Source organism: Hevea brasiliensis, chromosome 4 (assembly GCF_030052815.1).
Source record: "Hevea brasiliensis isolate MT/VB/25A 57/8 chromosome 4, ASM3005281v1, whole genome shotgun sequence".
Taxonomy (NCBI): Eukaryota; Viridiplantae; Streptophyta; class Magnoliopsida; order Malpighiales; family Euphorbiaceae; genus Hevea; species Hevea brasiliensis.
In genome coordinates, this window is record NC_079496.1 from 31,506,338 (window position 1) to 31,527,408 (window position 21,071).

Here is a 21,071-nt window from a genome sequence, read left to right on the forward strand (position 1 = left end):
ATTTACATCATTACATAATTACAAGAGTTTATAGTTACAACCCAAAGCTAATACAGAATGCAAAATATAAAATGCTACCCGAAATCCTAATGTCCTACCATATGCAGTGCAGATGTGAGGTGACTTTGGACTCCGGATGCAGCTCTGAAGACTCACCCTGTCTGATGTTTGCTGGCCTCCCCAGCTAGATCTCCAGTACCTGCACGTGGAAAAAGCGACACGCTAAGCAATTCTGCTTAGTGGTGACAATATAAAATAAAATAAATAAAATAAAATAAAATAAAATAAAAATAATTATGCAAAATGTATGTTTTCATTTTTTGGTAGACTTAATTTCTGATATTTATCGCAGTACTATTTGATTAGAATTTGATAGAATTTATTATCATTGCCCAAGTAGCCCATACTAGTCGACTGGACTGGATAAATGAGTAAACTGGCACTGGGTACTAAGTACCTCGGACCATCACACCATCAGTCACATTGTGTCTCTCGGTGTGCAACAGAACAGCTAATAAGCTGTAATAATCATCAGGGTTACAACCCGAGTATAACAACTCAAATAACATAGCCAAAGGCTATTATGTCACAGAATGGCATGGGAAGCCATAAAACACAGAATGGCATGAAGCCATATGCAGTACTGCTAATAGAACCCTATTGGCATGCCAAGCTATCCAAGCCAATCTTGTTAGGTATACTAGGGCATTTTACACTTTTAAGTTTCATAATTTTTGGAATTTAAGTTTTAATGTTACTATTCCATTCATTGGTCAACAAAAATGTTGACTTTTGCATAGGCAATAGGTACATTGGTTTAAAAACTCCCAACATACCACATTTTGCATTTTAAACTTGTTGGTATTGGTTGCTAATACCATTTCTAAGCTTAATGTTAATTTGGCAGAATTTTCAGTTTTCATGCTTTGTCTTTACTGTTCCATTGGTCATTTTTGCATTGGAATTTGGCAAAATGATAAACATGAAAGTTGTTCCTTATTTTGTCTAGTTTGAATTTCCTTTTTTGAATCACTCTATTTGGAGTTTTGCAGCTCAAGTTATGGCCCAAAGACCACAACTAGCCGGATTGAAATTTTGTCCAGAATTTCTGGACTGAACAGTGACTGCAACTCACCTTTTGAATATGTTCTGGCCATAATTTGGGTTAGGTTTCTTCATGAAAGTTGTTGGTATATACCTCTGTTTGTTGCTGGTAAAATTTCAGGTCAATTAGACCTTTCTACACTGATTTATAGCTAAATGACCAAACACTATTTATTTGGTCATTTTGCCCAGGCAGACTGCAGGTCACCCAGATTAGGGCAAGCTTTTGGTCCACTTGGTTTGGTTTTATGGGCATGGTTTCTTCACCAAAGTTGTGCCATTATGTGTCTATTTTTATTTCCAATTGGTCTTGCACCAATTAAACCTCTACAATTCAAGTTATGGCTGCCCAAACCTGCTGGACTCATGTCCAATTCTGCAGGTCTCCAAGGGCAGCCACACCAAACCCAAATCCCATCACTCAACACACTTCATTTTTTATTTAAATAGAACTAAATGGTCACTAATTGACCATTAATCCCTATTTTCATCATTACATGGTCAAAGTCCCATTTCTCCACCCGAAACCCTAACTCAACATTTCAAACCATGCATTAAGATTGTATTTCATCAATCCACATAAAAGAGACATATTGTGGGTAGCCATACTACCCTTTTAACTTCATTAAAATCATCACCATTTTGCCTAACCAAGGCTGCCAAAACTTAGGGTTTACATGCAAATGGTATTCCATCAATTTTCCTTATCATTTGAACTCATTCATAATTATTAAACATGAATTTAAAGTGAAATTTAAGTTCAAGTCACTAACCTCTATGAAGTGAGATTTTTCCCACTTGCTAAAGCTCTTGTTTTCCTCTTCTTTTTGCTCCCAAAATACTCACCAAGTTGGAAGAATACTTTTTTGTGTTGACAATTAGGGTTTTTGGTGGAAGAAAGCTAGAGAAAATCAAGCTTGAAAAAGCTTGCAAATGGGTAACAATGGTGGAAGTTCACGGCAAGAGGAAGAAGAAAGAAAGAAAAGTTGATTTTTTCCATTTTCCAGCCCATTTGATCTCTTTTAAGTAAGTTTATGCCATGTGTCAATATTAGATTGGTTGAGAGAATCTTAATGACATCACAATGATGTCATTTTATTTTCTCTCCATTTCTTGTCTATTTAATTTCAATTAAATTTTTAACAACATTTATTCATATTTTATGTTATATAAATTATTTATTTAACTGGACAAGTTGGCCAAAAATCATCTCTGAAGACGAAATGACCAAAATGGCCTCCGTTTGGCTTAACAGGCCAAAATTGTCTATATCGATTGAAAATTTTTTCTAAGCATTTCCTCTGCATTCTAATGCCATAAGAACCTCAATAACCCTTCTCTGGAATCCCAAAAATTATTTTATAATTTTTCCTCCTGGTCTAGGGCTTCTAGTTGTGAGAACCGCAACTTCTCACTAGGTTACCCATCGCTAGGGCACCGGCTCATTTAACTTGGTTGTATTTTATTTCTAAAATTTTTTCTAAATTTTTCTTATTAATATTTGAGTTAATTATGGTTCTTCACTTTAGTTTAAATATTTTTTCGGACGTTCTAGCTGTCCAGACCGACCCTGGTCAGTAGAATAGTAGACTATACGGACTAGCTAAAGTGAGGATGTTACAACTCTTTCCCTCTAATAAACATTTCGTCCTCGAAATTTACCTGATGCAAATAGTTGAGGGAACTGTTGCCTCATCGTCTCTTCACTTTCCCAAGTTGCCTCTTCAGTGTTGTGGTGCCTCCAAAGCACTTTCACCAATGGAATTTGTCTATTTCTCAGTTCCTTCACTTCCCGAGCTAGGATCTGTATAGGTTCTTCTATATATGTCAAGTCCAGTTAGATTTCAATCTCTTCCATGGAAATGACATGTGAAGGGTCTGAGTGATATCTTCTCAGCATAGAAACAAGGAATACATTATGTATTTTATCCAGTTCTGGTGGTAAAGCTAGCCGATAGACCACTGGTCCCATACGTTCAATGACTTCATATGGGCCAATGAACCTAGGGCTTAACTTACCCTTCCTTCTAAACCTCAGTACTTTCTTCCACGGTGAGACTTTGAGAAACACTTTATCGCCAACTGCATACTCTATCTCTTTTCTCTTCAAGTCGGCATATGATTTTTGTCTATCTGAGGAAACCTTCAGGTTAGCTTTGATTATCTTCACTTTCTCCTCAATCTGTTTCACCAGGTTTGGTCCTATCAGCTTATCTTCACCCAATTCAGTCCAACACACTGGGGTTCTACATTTCCTCCCATACGGTGCTTCATATGGAGCCATTTGAATACTAGTTTGGTAGCTATTATTATAGGCGAATTCTGCCAGTGGGAGGTATCTATCCCAACTCCCCTCAAACTCAATGACACAACTCCTTAGCATATCCTCCACGATCTATCACATAATTCACATTGTTACTATCATTTCAATTTATTAATTGCAAAAATTTAATTAGTTCTTAGGTTTACCTAGATTACTCGTTCTGACTGTGCATCCGTCTAGGCATGAAAAGCCATGCTAAAATGAAGTTGTGTGCCCAAGGCTTCTTGCAACTTTTTCCAGAATCTCGATGTAAACCTTGGGTCTCGGTTAAATATGATGGAAAGTGGGATTCCATGCAGTCTAACTATCTCACTGATATACAATTCTGCTAGCTTCTCCAGTGAGTAGTCAGTCCTAACTGGCAGAAAATGTGCTGACTTCGTTAATCTATCCACTATTACCCATACTGCATCATGCTTCCTTTGGGTGAGAGGTAGACCACTAACAAAATCCATAGTGACCCGGTCCCATTTCCATTCAGGTATGCTTATAGGCTGTAGCAATCCTGATGGAACTTGATGTTCTGCTTTAACTTGCTGACATGTCAAACACTTAATCACATAGTTAGCTATATCCCTCTTCATACCAGGCCACCAATAATGAGGCTTCAAATCATTATACATTTTTGTGCTTCCCAGGTGCATAGCATAAACACTAGTGTGTGCTTCTTTCAGAATACTATTCTTCAGTTCCCCATCATCTGGTACACACAATCTTCCTCTATAGTACAGACACCCATCTGCTTTCACCTCATATTCAGTTTCCTTTCCCTTAGGAATTTTACCCACAATGGCCATTTGTTTTTCAACTACCCTCTGCCCATCTTGTATCTGCTATAGCAGGGTTGGCCTCACTTGCAACTCAGCCAAAATAGCTCCATCTTGAGCTAAGGACAGACAGGCATTGAGTGATCTTAAAGCTGTGATGGACTTCCTGCTCAAAGCATCAGCAACTACATTTGCCTTCCCAGGATGATAATCTATCACACAATCATAGTCTTTTAGGAACTCAATCCATCACCTCTGTCTAAGATTGAGCTCCTTCTGGGTTTGCAAATATTTTAGACTCTTGTGGTCTGTATAGATGTAGCATTTTTCACCATATAAATAATGCCTCCATATCTTCAATGCGAAGATAATTGCTGCTAACTCCAAGTCATGAGTAGAGTAGTTATGTTCATGTGGCCTTAACTGCCTGGAAGCATAGGTGACCACTTTCCCCTCTTGCATCAATACACACCCTAGCCCATTATGCGAGGCATCACTGTAGACCACAAAGTCTTTTCCCAACACTGACTGTGTTAACACTGGTGCTTCTGTCAACATAGCCTTCAACCTCTCAAAACTGGCTTGGCACTTGTCGTTCCAGCCAAATTTCACATTATTGTGCAACAACTTGGTTATTGGAGCAGCTATAAGAGAGAACCCCTTCACAAATCTTCTGTAATTCCCAGCTAGCCCCAAGAAACTTCTGATCTCAGTTGTATTTCTAGGAGGCTTCCATTCCATCACTGCTTTTATCTTTTTGGATCCACTCTAATCCCCTCTGCTGATACTGTGTCCAAGGAAAGAGATTTCACTCATCCAGAAGTCACATTTGGACAGCTTAGCATACAGCTTCTTTTCTCGCAGGGTTTGCAGAACAATCCTCAAATGTTCATCATGTTCTTCCTTGGCCTTGGAATACACTAGAATATCATCAATAAAGACCACTACAAATTGATCTAGATATGGATGGAAGATACGGTTCATAAGGTCCATAAATGCTGCTGGTGCATTTGTTAACCCAAACGGCATCACTAGAAATTTATAGTGCCCATACCGGGTTCTGAATGCAGTTTTTGACACATCTGCATCCTTTACCCTCAACTGATGATACCCTGATCTGAGATCAATTTTTGAAAATACACCGGCACCCTTCAACTGATCAAACAGATCATCAATTCTGGGTAATGGATATTTATTCTTCACAGTTACCTTGTTCAACTATTGGTAATCAATACACAATCTCAAGATTCCATCCTTCTTCTTCACAAACAACACTGGAGCTCCCCATGGTGACACAATGGGGCGTATGAACCCCTTATCAAGCAACTCTTGCAACTGAGTTTTCAACTCCCTCAATTCAGTGGGTGCCATCCTATAAGGAGATATAGAAATGGGTGTTGTACCCGGCATTACCTCAATAGCAAACTTGACTTCCCTTTCTGGTGGTAAACTAGGCAACTCTTCAAGAAATACATCTAGGAAGTCTCTTACTGTGGGTATGTCACACAGGTTCGGCTTAGCCTACCTAGTATCAACCACATGTGCTAGGTAAGCTTCACAGCCTTTTCTCATCAATCTTCTTGCAATTGTGGTTGAGATAACATTAGACAAGAAATCTATCCTTTCACCCACAACAGTGATCTCATTACCCTCATAAGTTTTCAGAGAAATCCTCTTCAATTTGCAATCAACTATTGCCTGATGACGTGACAATCAGCCCATTCCCAAAATCACGTCAAACTCGCGGAAGGGCAACTCAATTAGGTCTGCCGAGAATTTATACCCCTGAATCCTCAATGGGTAACCTTTATACACCTTATTCACCACCACACTGTGGCCTAGTGGATTTGTGACCAGAATGTCTTGATCCCTCTCCTCTACTGGAACTCCCCTTTCTATGGGTAGTTTGATGCAAATATAGGAATGAGTGGATCCTGGATCCACCAATGCATGCACAAGAGTGTTGTAGAGGGAAAACGTACCCCTGATGACATTCGGGGCATCTTGCTCCTCTTGAGCTTTGATGGCATAGGCCCTGGCAGGTATTCTAGTGTTTGGCCTCTCAGCTGACTTGGATGCAGGCCTCAGTGATGGACTAGCTGCCTCAAGTTTACCGGGCTTCCTACCCCTTTGTGGTGCAGAAGCAAGTCTGTCAGTTTGTGTTGGAGTGACTGTAGTAGTCCTCTTCGGACAATTCTTGATCTGATGTTCTGTTGATCCACACTGTAAGCATGTACCGGTCACTCACCAACATTCCCCCTTATGCCACTTCTGACAGTACTGACAAGCAGAAGATGCAGGTCTGGTCCCCTAAACACCGTCCCTGGAGAGCTGCCCACTGATGGTGTGGACTAGCCTCTCCTAGGTGTGAACTGTGGTTTGGGCCCCTAAGACTGACCCTGACCCTATGGTGGTCCTGAACTCTGAGCAGGAGGACCCTTACTCTTCTTACTGGGAGTAGAAAATGCACTGGCTAACCCGGACCCCTCTTCTGCTGTCTTTCCCTTCTATTTTATTCATTAATTCTGACCCTTTCCACTTTTGATGCAGCATCTACTAGCTTAGCAAAATCAGTGATCTCCAATGCCGTGATCATCACTTTAATGTTGTCATTGAGCCCTTCTTCAAACCTTTTGCACCTCTATGCCTCTGTAGGGACTATCTTCCTCCCATATCTGCTCAGTCTAACAAACGCTCATATTCCACCACTGACAATTGCCTCTGTCTCAGACTGATAAATTCTCTTCTTCGCTCTTCTAAATACACTTTGCTCACATATTTCTTCCTGAACTCTGTGAGGAAGAATTCCCAGGTGATTCGTTTAGGTCACACCTCACTAGTTACTGTGTCCCACCACTGATATGCATCATCCTGAAGTAGGGACACAACACCCTCCAGGTTCTGCTCGGGGGTGCAGATTAGCTAATTCAGCACTCTGATGGTTTTATCCAACTAGTTTTCTACTGTCATTGGATCATCCTCCCTCTTCCCAAGGAAGTCCACAGCCCCATGCTTTTGCAGTTCTCCAGATGAAATTTTTGTGGTGCTGGTGGAGGTTGTGGCTATGGTTGTGGTGGTGGAATTGCCCCCATCATTTGCCAATATAATTCGGTCATTTTCTGAAATAGAGCAAACTAAGGTTGGGCAGGTGCCTCAGCTGCTGGTGGAGTAGATTCTCCCCTACCCTCAGATTCAGCCCTGGGTGGAGCATGACTCTCCGCCTCTTCATCAACTACTCTTTGCGAAGTAGGATCCATATCCTATTCAAAATAAGAAAACAAACAGATCTGCATCAGTGTCACCTCAACACTTACAAATGCAATGCAATGGTATGCACTCTATCTAGGCCTAGAAAAGCCTAAACCGATGCTCTTATAGCACTAAATGTGACCCCTTACCCGTCTACAGTGTAGCCAAGCAAGTTATGCCACTCAGTGTGTTGGAGCACCAATTTATGTTTCTATTACAATTTATCCTTTTTAATTCATTTATTTTCAATTTTTGATAAATCTGAATTTTTTCACAAATTTTATAGAAAATCCGGCAGAGTGCCGGCTATAAATTGGAAAAACAGTTCTTCTAAACCTGTTTAAAAACACTTCCAATATAATTTTCAAATCCAAACTCCATTATACACATTCAAGTCAATCTCAAAATCTCAATCTCAAATCACAACACTATTTTCAAAAATTTTTCTTTTCACTTCATTGCTGGAAGTACATTCATAAATATTTCTCAACATAATATACAGAAAATTCCAATAATATGAAATTTCATATATTTACATCATTACATAATTACAAGAGTTTATAGTTACAACCCAAAGCTAATACAAAATGCAAAATATAAAAAGCTACCCAAAATCCTAATGTCCTACCATATGCAGTGCAGATGTGAGGTGACTTTGGACTCCGGATGCAGCTCTGAAGACTCACCCTGTCTGATGTCTGCTGGGCTCCCCAGCTAGATCTCCAGTACCTGCACATGGCAAAAGCAACGCACTAAGCAATTCTGCTTAGTGGTGACAATGTAAAATAAAATAAAATAAAATAAAATAAAATAAAAATAATTATGCAGAATGTATGTTTTCATTTTTGGGTAGACTTAATTTCTGATATTTATTGCAGTACTATTTCATTAAAATTTGGTAGAATTTATTATCATTGCCCGAGTAACCCATATTAGTTGACTGCACTAGATAAACGGGTAAACTGGCACTGGGTACTAAGTACCTCAGACCATCATACCATCAGTCACATTGTTTGTCCCGGTGTGCAATAGAACAGCTAATAAGCTGTAATAATCATCAGGGTTACAACCCGAGTATAATAACTCAAATAACATAGCCAAAGACTATTACGTCACAGAATGGCATGGGAAGCCATAAAACACAAAATGGCATGAAGCCATATGCAGTGCTGCTAACAGAACCCTATTGGCATGCCAAGCAATCCAAACTAATCTTGTTAGGTATACTAGGGCATTTTACACTTTTGAGTTTCACAATTTTTGGAATTTAAGTTTTAATGTTACTATTCCATTCATTGGTCAACAAAAATGTTGACTTATGCATAGGCAATAGGTACATTGGTTTAAATACTCCCAACATACCATATTTTACATTTTAAACTTGTTGGTATTGGTTGCCAATACCATTTCTAAGCTTAATGTTAATTGGGCAGAATTTTCAGTTTTCATGCTTTGTATTTTCTGTTCCATTGGTCTTTTTTGTAGTTGGAATTTGGCAAAATGATCAACATGAAAGTTGTTCCTTATTTTGTCTAGTTGAATTTCCTTTTTTGAATCACTCCATTTGGAGTTTTGTTGCTCAAGTTAAGGCCCAAAGACCACAACTGGCCGGATTGAAATTTTGTCCAGAATTTTTGGACTGACCATATCTACAGTGTAATGAACAGTGACTGCAACTCACTTTTGAATATGTTCTGGCCATAATTTGAGTTAGGCTTCTTCATGAAATTTTTTGTTCTATATCTCAGCTTGTGGCTGGTAAAATTTCAGGTCAATTGGACATTTCTACACTGATTTATTGCCAAATGACCAAATACTGTTCATTTGGTCATTTTGCCCAGGCAGACTGCAGGTCACCCGGATTAGGGCAAGCTTTTGGTCCACTTGATTTGGTTTTATGGGCATGGTTTCTTCACCAAAGTTGTGACATTATGTGTCTAGTTTCATGTATAATTGGACTTGCATCAATTAAACCTCTACAATTCAAGTTATGGCTGCCCAAACCTGCTGGACTCATGTCCAATTCTGCAGGTCACTAAGGGCAGCCACACCAAACCCAAATCCTATCACTCAACACACTTAATTTTTTATTTAAATAGAACTAAATGGTCACTAATTGACTATTAATACCTATTTTCATCATCACATGGTCAAAGTCCCATTTTTCCACCCCAAACCCTAACTCAACATTTCAAACCATGCATTAAGATTGCATTTCATCAATCCACATAAAAAAGACATATTGTGGGCAGCCATACTACCCTTTTAACTTGATTAAAATCATCACCATCTTGCCTAACCAAGGCTGCCAAAACTTAGGGTTTACATGCAAATGGTATTCCATCAATTTTCCTTATCATTTGCACTCATTCATAATTATTAAACATGAATTTAAAGTGAAATTTAAGTTCAAGTCACTAACCTCTATGGAGTGAGATTTTTCCCACTTGCTAAAGCTCTTGTTTTCCTCTTCTTTTTGCTCCCACAATACTCACCAAGTTGCAGGAATACTTTTTTGTGTTGACAATTAGGGTTTTTGGTGGAAGAAAGCTAGGGAAAATCAAGCTTGAAAAAGCATGCAAATGGGTAACAATGGTGGAGGTTCACAGCAAGAGGAAGAAGAAAGAAAGAAAAGTATGAGTTTTTTCCATTTTCCAGCCCATTTGACCTCTTTTAAGTAAGTTTATGCCATGTGTCAACACTAGATTGGTTGGAAGAATCTTAATGACATCATAATGATGTCATAAGTCCATTTTATTTCATTTTCTCTTCATTTCTTGTCTATTTAATTTCAATTAAATTTTTAACAACATTTATTTATATTTTATGTTATAAAAATTATTTATTTAACTGGCCAAGTTGGCCAAAAATCATCCCTAAAGATGAAATGACCAAAATGCCCTCCGTTTGGCTTAACGGGCCAAAATTGTCTATACCGATTGAAAATTTTTTCTAAGCATTTCCTCGGCATTCTAATGCCATAAGAACCTCAATAACCCTTCTCTAGAGTCTCAATAATTATTTTATAATTTTTCCCCTGGGTCTAGGGCTCCTAGTTGCGAGAACTGCAACTTCTCACTAGGTTACCCATCGCTAGGGCACCAACTAATTTAACTTGATTGTATTTTATTTCTAAAATTTTTCCTAAATTTTTCTTATTAATATTTGAGTTAATTATGGTTCCTCACTTTAGTTTAAATATTTTTCCGGACGTTCTAGCTATCCGAATCGACCCTGGTCACCGGAACAGTAGACTGTACAGACTAGCTAAAGTGAGGATGTTACAATTCCTATAACTTAACCTTTTATAAACTATCTGATACTATATCAGAAAGACCGGGAGAGAGTCCTTTCTTGAGTTTTTAACCAAAAGAGATAAGGAGAGAGTCCTTTCCTGAATTCTCTTAACCAAAAGTTCTAAAATATTTTAAGAGATCAGGAGAGAGTCCTTTCCTGAATTCTTTTAGCCAAAATTCTAACAAAAATATTTTAAGAGATCGGGAGAGAGTCCTTTCTCGAATTTTCTTAGCCAAAAGTTCTAAAAATATTTTAAAAGATCGGGAGAGAGCCCTTTCCTGAATTTTCTTAGCCAAAATTCTAATAAAAATATTTTCAGAGATCTGAAGAGAGTCCTTTTCTGAATTCTCTTGGCTAAAGTTTAAATAAAGATGTTTTGTATAAATTAGGGGAGAGTGGGAGATAGTCCTTTTCTTTCTAGCCCCAATAACTTTATTATAAAATTCATCACATATTCGAAATAATAGGTCTGCGGGAAAGTCCTTCTAAAGAATCTTGAATCTTATATTAAGGCCTGGTGGAGAGTCCTTCTCAAGGCCCTCATATTTACATTATTAAGGTAAAGTTCTATCTTTAGTACAGCTTAATCAAAAAATATCATAATTCCTTAAAGATGAAAGGATATGGGTAAATGTTTCACTGGTAATTGTGCTGATGATGGGACCTTCCTCTATTAACTGAGAGTCCTCATTAATCAAGGGAATTCTCTAGGTTTTAATTAACACATCTCTTTTGAATTAGAGTCCTAATTAAAAGGAATGAAAATCCATACCCATATCGATTCTTAAAGTATCCATTACACACACCGCACTCTCAGTTATTTGAATGCCAATGATGAGGTACATGATGTGTGAGCCGAGAGTCCTTCTCACTCGTTATGAATCTTTAGGGACCAAATAACACCTCTTTGGAATTAGAGTCCTAATTCAAAGAGGGAGGAATTTAATAAAATACTTAAAAAATTAAATAAACACAACACTAATTCACTGTAGGGTCATCCCATATACTCGTGTTCTTGGGAAACCCAAAATGGTGAAATATCAAACGTTCCTTTTATTAACAACAGAGACCAATATTATAATCCTAACCCCAAAATTATCGATCTTAAATTATGAAGAGCACATCGTTAAATCTGCTTAGCCTCATTGAGGGACGAGGTGGGCTGCCTAACACCTTCCCCTCCCGTGAATGGACCCCGAACCTAGAATCTCTATTTTAGAAGTAGTTTTATAAACTTTTATTCTCATAAATGGTTTTCTTTAATTTTCCTTAAAATTAAAGTGGCGACTCCTCACTTTTTCCACTTCGGTGAGAATCGTCCGACGATCGTAAAACCCTTATGACAGCTTGGCAACTCCATTGGAGACCACCCAAAATAACCCTGGTTTAGAAGTCCAAAAAGCAAATTTAATCCTATGCTCTTATAAATTAAAATCGATAATTATGGAGCTTAACTTATGAAATCAAAAGTCTAAATATTTTGATCATTACTATTCTTTCTAACCATTTTGTTTGTTTTGATTATTTGATTTATTGTAGTAATCCTCATTTAAATTCCCCTGAATAAGGAAGAGGTAAATATGTCTCTTCACACACTGATCACTTACACAATGTCCTCACACACTTTAGCCCTATACCCGGGCTTTCTTACCCTTTTGGAAGTAAGAGGGAGTCATGTAGTGGTACCCGTGGTTTTTACCCCGTTAGTATCCGTGAAGGCTTCTACTCAAATTGGAACTCATTTCGCTTATTGTGATACCCATGGATTTTTTCTGTTAGTATCATAATAATGGAATGTGGCTCTACTGTTTACAGTAGGGATAATTTGGAACATTTGAACTTTAGAAAGTTAGAACTTAAGCCCAAACTATCAAATTAGTCAAAGACCATAGTATGTCACCCTTCAAAGTAAAACCTTTCAATTAGTTAGTAGTTGCTCAGTGTTACCGCTTCCTTGTTTTAGGACAAAAGGGACATAATTATTCTTACTCCATTCTTTCTTTTACCTTTTGGTTTTTCTTTCCTAATGTGAAGGTAATTTCAAATTATGCTGTTAAGATAATCTGCATGCCTTCCTACTTTGATAGGTGTACAAATATTATCTCCTTAGCTGTATAATTCAAAATTACCTGAATCTATTTTGTTGACTTATTTTCTCTGTAGGTATTATAAATTTGTGTCTGCAGAGGGTAAGGAAAACTTTAAAATGGCATTTTCGAGTCAGTCAGTCGAAGAGGTTTCAAAACAGAAACAGAATGCTCAACAAAGATCCAGATTAATCCATGACTCGGAATCTTTATATACTGATGAAATAAAAGCAGAAGCCCGTCCATTGCCTCTATTTGATCCTAATAAAATTGAGATCAGAATAACCGGTCTTGATGATTTATTAAACAGTTGGAAATTATTGCCCTATAATGCCCAAGCGAAGTTCGAGGAAAAGTATGTGAAGATTGCCCCTTTGACACGGGTTAAAGCACAAACTCCTACACTAAAGGCCATGTTATCTACTTGGAATCCCAGTTATAGAGTATTCTCTTCTAACAATATTGATATGACACCCATGGTGGAGGAGTATCATGCGCTGCTGGAGATCCCTTATGTAGCTCAGAATTGCATTTATCTCCATCTTGATCATAGACAGACATGGAAACGGTTTGTGCACATAATAGGAGACTCGGCAGAAAAAGCGAAAGTAAAGGAAACCGTTAAGGGAAACTCACATGGGTGGCCTTGGACTTACATTAAGAAACATTTGAACCAGCATATTCAGGGTAGGAAATGGGACAAGGCTTTGTCAGCACTAGCTCTAGGAATTTATGGACTGGTCTTGTTCCCTGAACCTTTGGGAATTATAACTCATAATGTCACATAATTGTTTTGGGCAGTAAATAAACAAAATGTTAATCCAATACCTGCCATCCTCTCTGAAACCTTTTTAACTTTGACATGTTGCCGGCAACAGGGTAGGGGAGTCATTAAATGTTGCTTCCAGTTATTGTATCTTTGCACCTTCAGCCATGTCTGTCTATTGGAAACTAAGGGTTTAAGCTAGTACTCCAATCAGCCTATCATTGAAAAGATGGCGAAGTTAGCAATAAGTCAAAAGAATGAACAACAATAGCAAGAGCAAATTCTAAGCTTTAATAGTCACAGTTATTGCTGGAGGAAGTTATGGATTACGGGCCAACCCATCTTGATTAGTACAAGAGATTATCTTTTTGTACCTTTGGTAGGGCTAACCGGATGCATGAGTTATATCCCAGCTATGGTAATGAGGCAATTTGGCTCGACTTAATTTATCCCCAATATTGAAGGGTTCCATCAAACTCATTTCTATTATGAACTCGGTAGAGAGGACGAACAGAAAGCCTTGCGCAAATCCTAGGAAAAAGTAATCTTAATGGAACAGTTGCCTAAAGGGCTAAGTATAATAAAAAAGTATCTCCTATGGAGAAATAGGAGGGGAAAGGAGTATCAAGTCTCCAAACTGATTGGGTCCGAGGGTAGCATATCTCACCAAGATGTACGCTCAGAAGAAGTTAGTATTGGATTGGTTAGTCCTCTCTAGAGTTCAATCACTGAGAACCAGAAACTAAAGGAACACATAAAATAGTTACAAGATCAATAGAAAATTCTAAAAAATGAGGTAAAAAGGCTTAAAAAATGAATGATGGCAGGGGAGGCAGAATATGAGGGACAGAAAATCCAGTGGGAAAAAGAGAAAGCCTTGCTCCAAAGCATGGTAAAAGAGGCAGGGATACAAAATGGCAAGTTACGGGAAAAATTGGAATATCATGAGATACTGGTGGAAGAATACAAATAAGAGAACAAAAGGAGGAAGCTTGAGCTTAAGGATCAAACACAACTAATTAACAATATCTCGAAGGAATGTGCCAAGGAAAGAAAAGAAAAGGACAGACAAGCCACCTTCTATCAAGAACTATGAGGAAATGTTGACCTATTAGAAAAGATGATAGCACAAGGGAAACAAAAGCTGCTGTCAGAATCCGAATATACTTAGAAGATGTTCAATCTTGCAAAATAAGAAGCAAGATTATATGAGTACCTCAAAAGATGTCATTGTTTTTTAAGGAGCCTTCCTGAGCTAGGCAATAGCACAACACTATGTATGCTTTACGACTAATAGAATCATGTTTTGGGACCTTAAAATTTATGAAAGAATAGTGTAACTCTCGAGGGATTTATACTCGTTAGAGCTGTGTGAAAAGACGTATGCAGCATATGAACAAGTATCATAGCCATGCATACACCCCGTCATTCACGGTTGGACTATCAAATGATGACATTATAAAGATTGACGTGATTCACCCTCAGCAGACACCATTTTGGCAATTACTTGCTATAGTATCCTTTAATCAGTTAGGGCGTTGGTCATGATAAAATTATTTTAAGAAATAAAACTGATAATGCATTTTCTCTACAGGAAACCAATATTGCCGATTGAGCAACCAGTTGTACCAAGAAGAGTTTACTTAACAAGATCTCGAACAAAGAGGATAATTGAAGAGCAAGAACAAGTACAAAACTTGTAGGGACAAGTTTTAGAATTAAGGGAACAGACCTCAGAGCTAATGAAAATGATAAGAGAAATGTCCCAAAGCAAAGAAACCACCCGACCGCAATAGAACCAAATCTACCAGTAATTCCCACACTTACAACAATAATTGATTCTCATGCCCAAAAGCTTCATGATCAAGCCTCAACTTCTTTCACCTTCCAAACTCCCATCTCTGATCCAACAATCACCTTCAATCTAACATTCCCAAGTAGTGAATTACCTATCTCCTACCATCAGGCTATCCCAAATGCAGAATTTCATCCTTCAGCACCAATACCTTCAGTTTACCTTACAACTAATCTTCCAACTGGGGGAATATTTTATGCAACAGGAGGAGAAAATAGAGAGAATGAGAAATTGTCTACTCTAGAGGAAAGACTGAGAGCTATTGTAGGGTTGAATATGTATGGCTCAGTTGATGTGTCTTCACTAAGGTTAGTACAAGATGTAGTGGTACCACCAAAGTTCAAGGTCACAGAATTCGACAAGTATAATAGAAACTCTAACCCTCGCATCCACTTGGCCACCTATATAGCCAAGATGTTCGCTCTTACAGAAGATGACAGACTCTTAGTACATTTCTTTTATGAAAGCCTCTCAGGAGCAGCTTTGCGTTGGTGCATACAATTGGATAGGAGTAAATTATGCTCCTGGAAGAATTTGACAGATGCTTTTCTCAAGCAATATAAATTCAATTGTGATGTCGCCCCCATAAGGAGAGACCTCCAAAACCTGGTACAAAAAGAAAGGGAGAGCTTTAAGGAATATGCCCAGAGATGGAGAGAAAAGGCAGCAGAGGTTTATCCTCCTGTGACAAACAATGAACTATGTTTTTTGTTTAATGAAACATTGAAAGCCTCATATTTCAACCTGATGATTGGGAACACTTCCAATAGCTTCTCTGATATTATCCAGACGGGGGAAAGGATTGAAGCAAATCTCAGGTTGGGGAGGTTATAGGAAGTAGGAGGGGAAAGCTCTTCGAAAAATACTACTAACTTTGGAAAAAAGAGAGAAGGGGATGTACACTCCATTTCTAAGCAAACTCATTCATCACCCTAAAACAATTTTCACCCATACCCTCTTGTCTAAAGTCCAATGGTGGCAAACGTTCCTCCCCCATTCCTAAATTATCCTCATCCTCGCCCAAAATATCCACCCCAAGCTGCTTATAATATTAGACCACCTGCCTAACTTACTCCATTCAGACCACCTACTCCTCAACCTGCCCCAAGACCATTAAGGAATCTTGACCTGCCATTTCCTCTCCCACTCAGTGAAATATACCGTTACTTATTAGGCATTAATCAAATAGTTCCCATCCCACTAGACCTCGTCTAGCTGCCATATCTCAAGTGATACGATGCTAGCGCCAGATGCGAATATCATGGTGGGGCTGTGGGATATTCAACTGATAACTGTGGAGCACTTCGGGGAAGGGCGCAGTCCTTGATCAGGAATGGGTGGTTAAGAATTGAAGGAAATGGTTCTGCTCCTAACGTGACTTCAAACCCACTGCCCAATCACGACTTAGGGAAAAAGAATGGTGTAAACATGGCAGAGCCTGTCGATGAGAATTTGAGTTTGGAAATGAATCAGTTGATCCCCTATTTCAATGAAATTTTCATCATGGCAGTACAAGAGGGGTATATAAGCCCACAAGGATCCAATTCTGAAAATGACCGATCCAGTTCAGGATGTCCCTACCATAATGGGGTAGTTAATCATGGGCTAGAAAACTGTAGTGAATTCAAGGAAGAAATTCTAAGAATGCTATCACTCAGAATCTTAAGGTATCGGCGGAAGTCAAAAATTGAAGATGAAGTAAATACAGCTAGATTTGGTGAAAACACCTTAAGTTTTACCCCAAGAATGGTTTTTTCTGCACCTACTACACCAACATCACCAGTACCACCACTCACAGTCATATGAACTGCACCACAACTGCCACTTTCCAATACTCATGTTGTACCTTGGAATTATAATTTTTAAGTTTTTACACAAAGTGCATTTAGCAACACTTCTACTCCTACCCTCAACTAGCAACACTTCTACTCCTACCCTCAACTATACCTACACTCAACCCATCACCACCTTTAAACCATATTTTACCCCTAATGCTCACTTTAAAATGACCTATACGGGCCCCTCTAATGATACTACTCTCCAGTTCACACCAAAACCTGTCCTAACAAATAACTCACCCCTACTAGATCAAGAAGTAGAATTTATCACTAGAAGTGGGAGGTGTTATGACACTGATGAAAAGAAAAATAAAGGGAAAGTAGAGGCAGGAGAATTACTCGTGAATGTAGAAAAGGGGGGGGGGGGGAGTGGTAGAGAAAGAAGAGTCCAGTGAAAAGAAAGAGGAAGATGAACTATTGTTGCAAATCATGAAGTAAAGTGAGTATGACGTGATCGAACAATTAAAGAAGACACCTGCTCGAATGTCCTTGCTATCATTAATATTCAGCTCAGAAGTGCATCGCCATGCTTTACAGAGGGTTATGGACTAGGCCTTTGAAACCCTTGATATCACACCGGGGCAATTTAAGAAGATAGTTGGACAAATTCAAGCATCCAATTTCATCACTTTCTCAGAAGACAAAATAGACCCGGTTGGCTTGAAGCATACCAAAGCTCTGTATGTGACAGTTAAGTGTAAAGGATGTATGGTCACTAAAGTCTTGATTGACAATGGCTCAGTGCTCAATGTCTTGCCTAATGTAACCCTGGCAAGACTCCCAGTAGACCCATCTGGGGTGCGCCGAAGTGCCATGATTATGAGGGCATTTGATGGCACGAAGATAGATGTACTGGGAGACATTGACTTGCCACTTCAAATTGGGGAATGTACTTTCGATGTTACATTTCAGGTAATGGATATTGAACCAGCGTACACTATGCTGTTAGGAAGACCCTGGATCTATTTAGCAAATGCGGTGCCCTCAACTCTGCACCAGAGAATCAAATATGTCATGAATGGCAAAATCATCACGGTGAGAGGAGAAGAAGCTATGCTGGTCACTAAGCCCTAGTCAGTTCCTTATGTGGAAGCAACTGAACGATCCTTAGAGAGTTCATTCCAAGCATTGGAATTGTAAGGGACTACCCTGGGAGATGGGGGAGCTACGGCCATGGTTGCAAAAGTGATGCTAAGAAATGGCTATAAAGAGGGCAAGGGATTAGGCACTACCCTGCAAGGAATTGTTGAACCCATGTCAGCTACTCAGAGAAGTGGTCGCTCCGGGTTGGGATATGATAAAGATGCCTTAACTGACGAAAGGTTTTGGATGAAGAACATGCTTAGGGATCAAAAATTCAACAAATCACTCGGAATATTGAAAAACGTTTCGAAAATCATAGATATTTTTACCAGGCCAATCATTGAAAACATAGAAGAAGAGGATGGAGAATCTCCTTGAGAGCTATTTATCAATGTCTTACACCTATATCCCATGTCCAAAGTGCTGATCTCACCAACAGCTGAGGGGAAAGAGCTTGATAATTGGGAACCTGAGGATATCCCTATGCTTTATTTCGAGTAAATTATATTTTGTTACCAGCACTTGATTACTCTGCCCATGGTGTCAAGTGTGATTCTGTAAATGGACCTTTTCTTATGATTAAACGATTAACAAATTAATAGCGCATTTTTCCAAGCTCTGTGTCCAATATTTTTTTTAAAAAATTTACTGTTAAAATCTATTCTTTAATATACTCCATTTTCATTTCTTCAGGACCATTGACCAAACCAGTCACAATAATCCAATCAACTCTGAAATTCCTCGTGTTAACTTTAAGAGTCCCATAATCACCATTAACACAAGTGATTTCGAAGAAGAGTTTGTAAAAGAGCAGTGGGAAGCGAATGAACATACTTTGGTACCCTGTGGAGATGAAAAAAGTACCTTAAATTTGGGGACAGAGGAAAATAAAAAGGAACTCAAAATAGTGAATAAAGAAGAATTAGAAGACATGATTCAATTGCTAAAGGAATTCATCGACGTATTCGCTTAGGGTTACGATGATATACCGGGACTAAATCCCCAAATAGTCACACATAAAATTCCTTTAATTCCTGGGACAGTCTCAGTTAAACAAAAATTGAGGAGAATGAACTAACACACTGCTCAAGGTCAGGAATGAAGTTAAAAAGCAATACGATGCAAGATTCCTAGAAGTGGTAAAATACCCTGAATGGGTAGCTAATGTCATCCCCGTAATGAAAAAGGATGGTAGGGTAAGGGTATGTGTTGACTACAGGGACCTTAATAAGGAAAGTTTGAAAGATGATTTCCCTCTCTCACATATAGATATGCTAGTGGACAATGCTACAGGATTGGGAAGATGTTCATGTATAGACGGAGCCTTAGGGTATAATCAGATTTTGATGGACAAAGATGACAAAGAAAAGACTGCCTTTATCACCCAGTGGGGAGTCTTTTGATATCGTGTGATGCCCTTTGGGCTAAAGAACATAAGGGCAACTTATCAATGCGCTATGATCACATTATTCCATGACATGATGCACAGAGAAGTGGAAGTTTATGTGGATGACATGATCATTAAATCCAGAGGGACTGAAAGCCATGTATGGGTATTAAGAAAAGTATTCAAAAGGCTCAGAAAGTATCAACCGAAGCTGAACCTAGCTAAATGTGTGTTTGGGGCAAGATCAGGAAAGCTGTTGGGATTTATAGTGAGTGAGAAAGGAATAGAAGTGGATCCAAACAAAGTTTAAGCCATTCAAGAAATGCCATCCCCAAAGACGGAAAGGGACGTGCATAGTTTCCTAGGGAAATTAAACTACATCTCATGATTCATCTCTAACCTTATAGCCAAAGCTGAACCCATTTTCAAGTTACATAAGAAGAATAATACCGCTAAGTGGGATCAAACTTGTTAAAAAGCTTTTGAAAATATCAAGCGGTACTTATCAAATCTGCCAGTATTGGTTCCTCCAGTGACGGGTAGGCCATTAATTTTGTACATGGTAGTTTAGCAAAGCTCGATGGGTTGTGTTCTGGGATAACATAATAACACTGGGAGGAAGGAAAGAGCCATTTACTATTTGAGCAAGAAATTCAATGAATGCAAGTCAAGATACTCATTCTTGGAAAAAACCTGTTGTGCATTGGCATGGACAGTGAATCGACTCAAATATTACATGTTGAATCATAAAACGTGGCTCATCTCCAGAATGGATCCAATCAAGTACGTATTTGAAAGTTTGTTCATACCTAGAAGAATAGCAAAATGGCAGGTTATACTTTCTCAATATGACATTATCTATATGACAAGAAAGGCAGTAAAAGGAAGTGTGATAGTTGATCTACTAGCTGAAAACCCAATCAATGATTACGAGGCTCGGGATTTTGAATTCCCAGACGAGTATATTAATGCAGTAGGCGACGATGCTAAGGGATCAGATGATGTGTGGGAAATGTATTTTGACGGAGCAGTCAATTTATCTTGTAATGGGATTGGAGCAATGCTGGTAGCCCCAAATGGAAAACATTTCCCAATAGCTGTTAAGCTAAGATTTTGCTATACTAATAATGTAGCAGAGTATGAAGCCTACGTGAGTGGCTTACAGGCTGCCATTGAAATGAAGATAAAGAAATTAGAGGTGTATGGGGATTCAGCTCTGATCATTTACAAAGTTAAAGGGGAATGGTAAACTACAGACCTGAAACTGATCTTGCTTCAAAAATATCTCCTTGAGCTGATCAAGGAATTTGAAGAA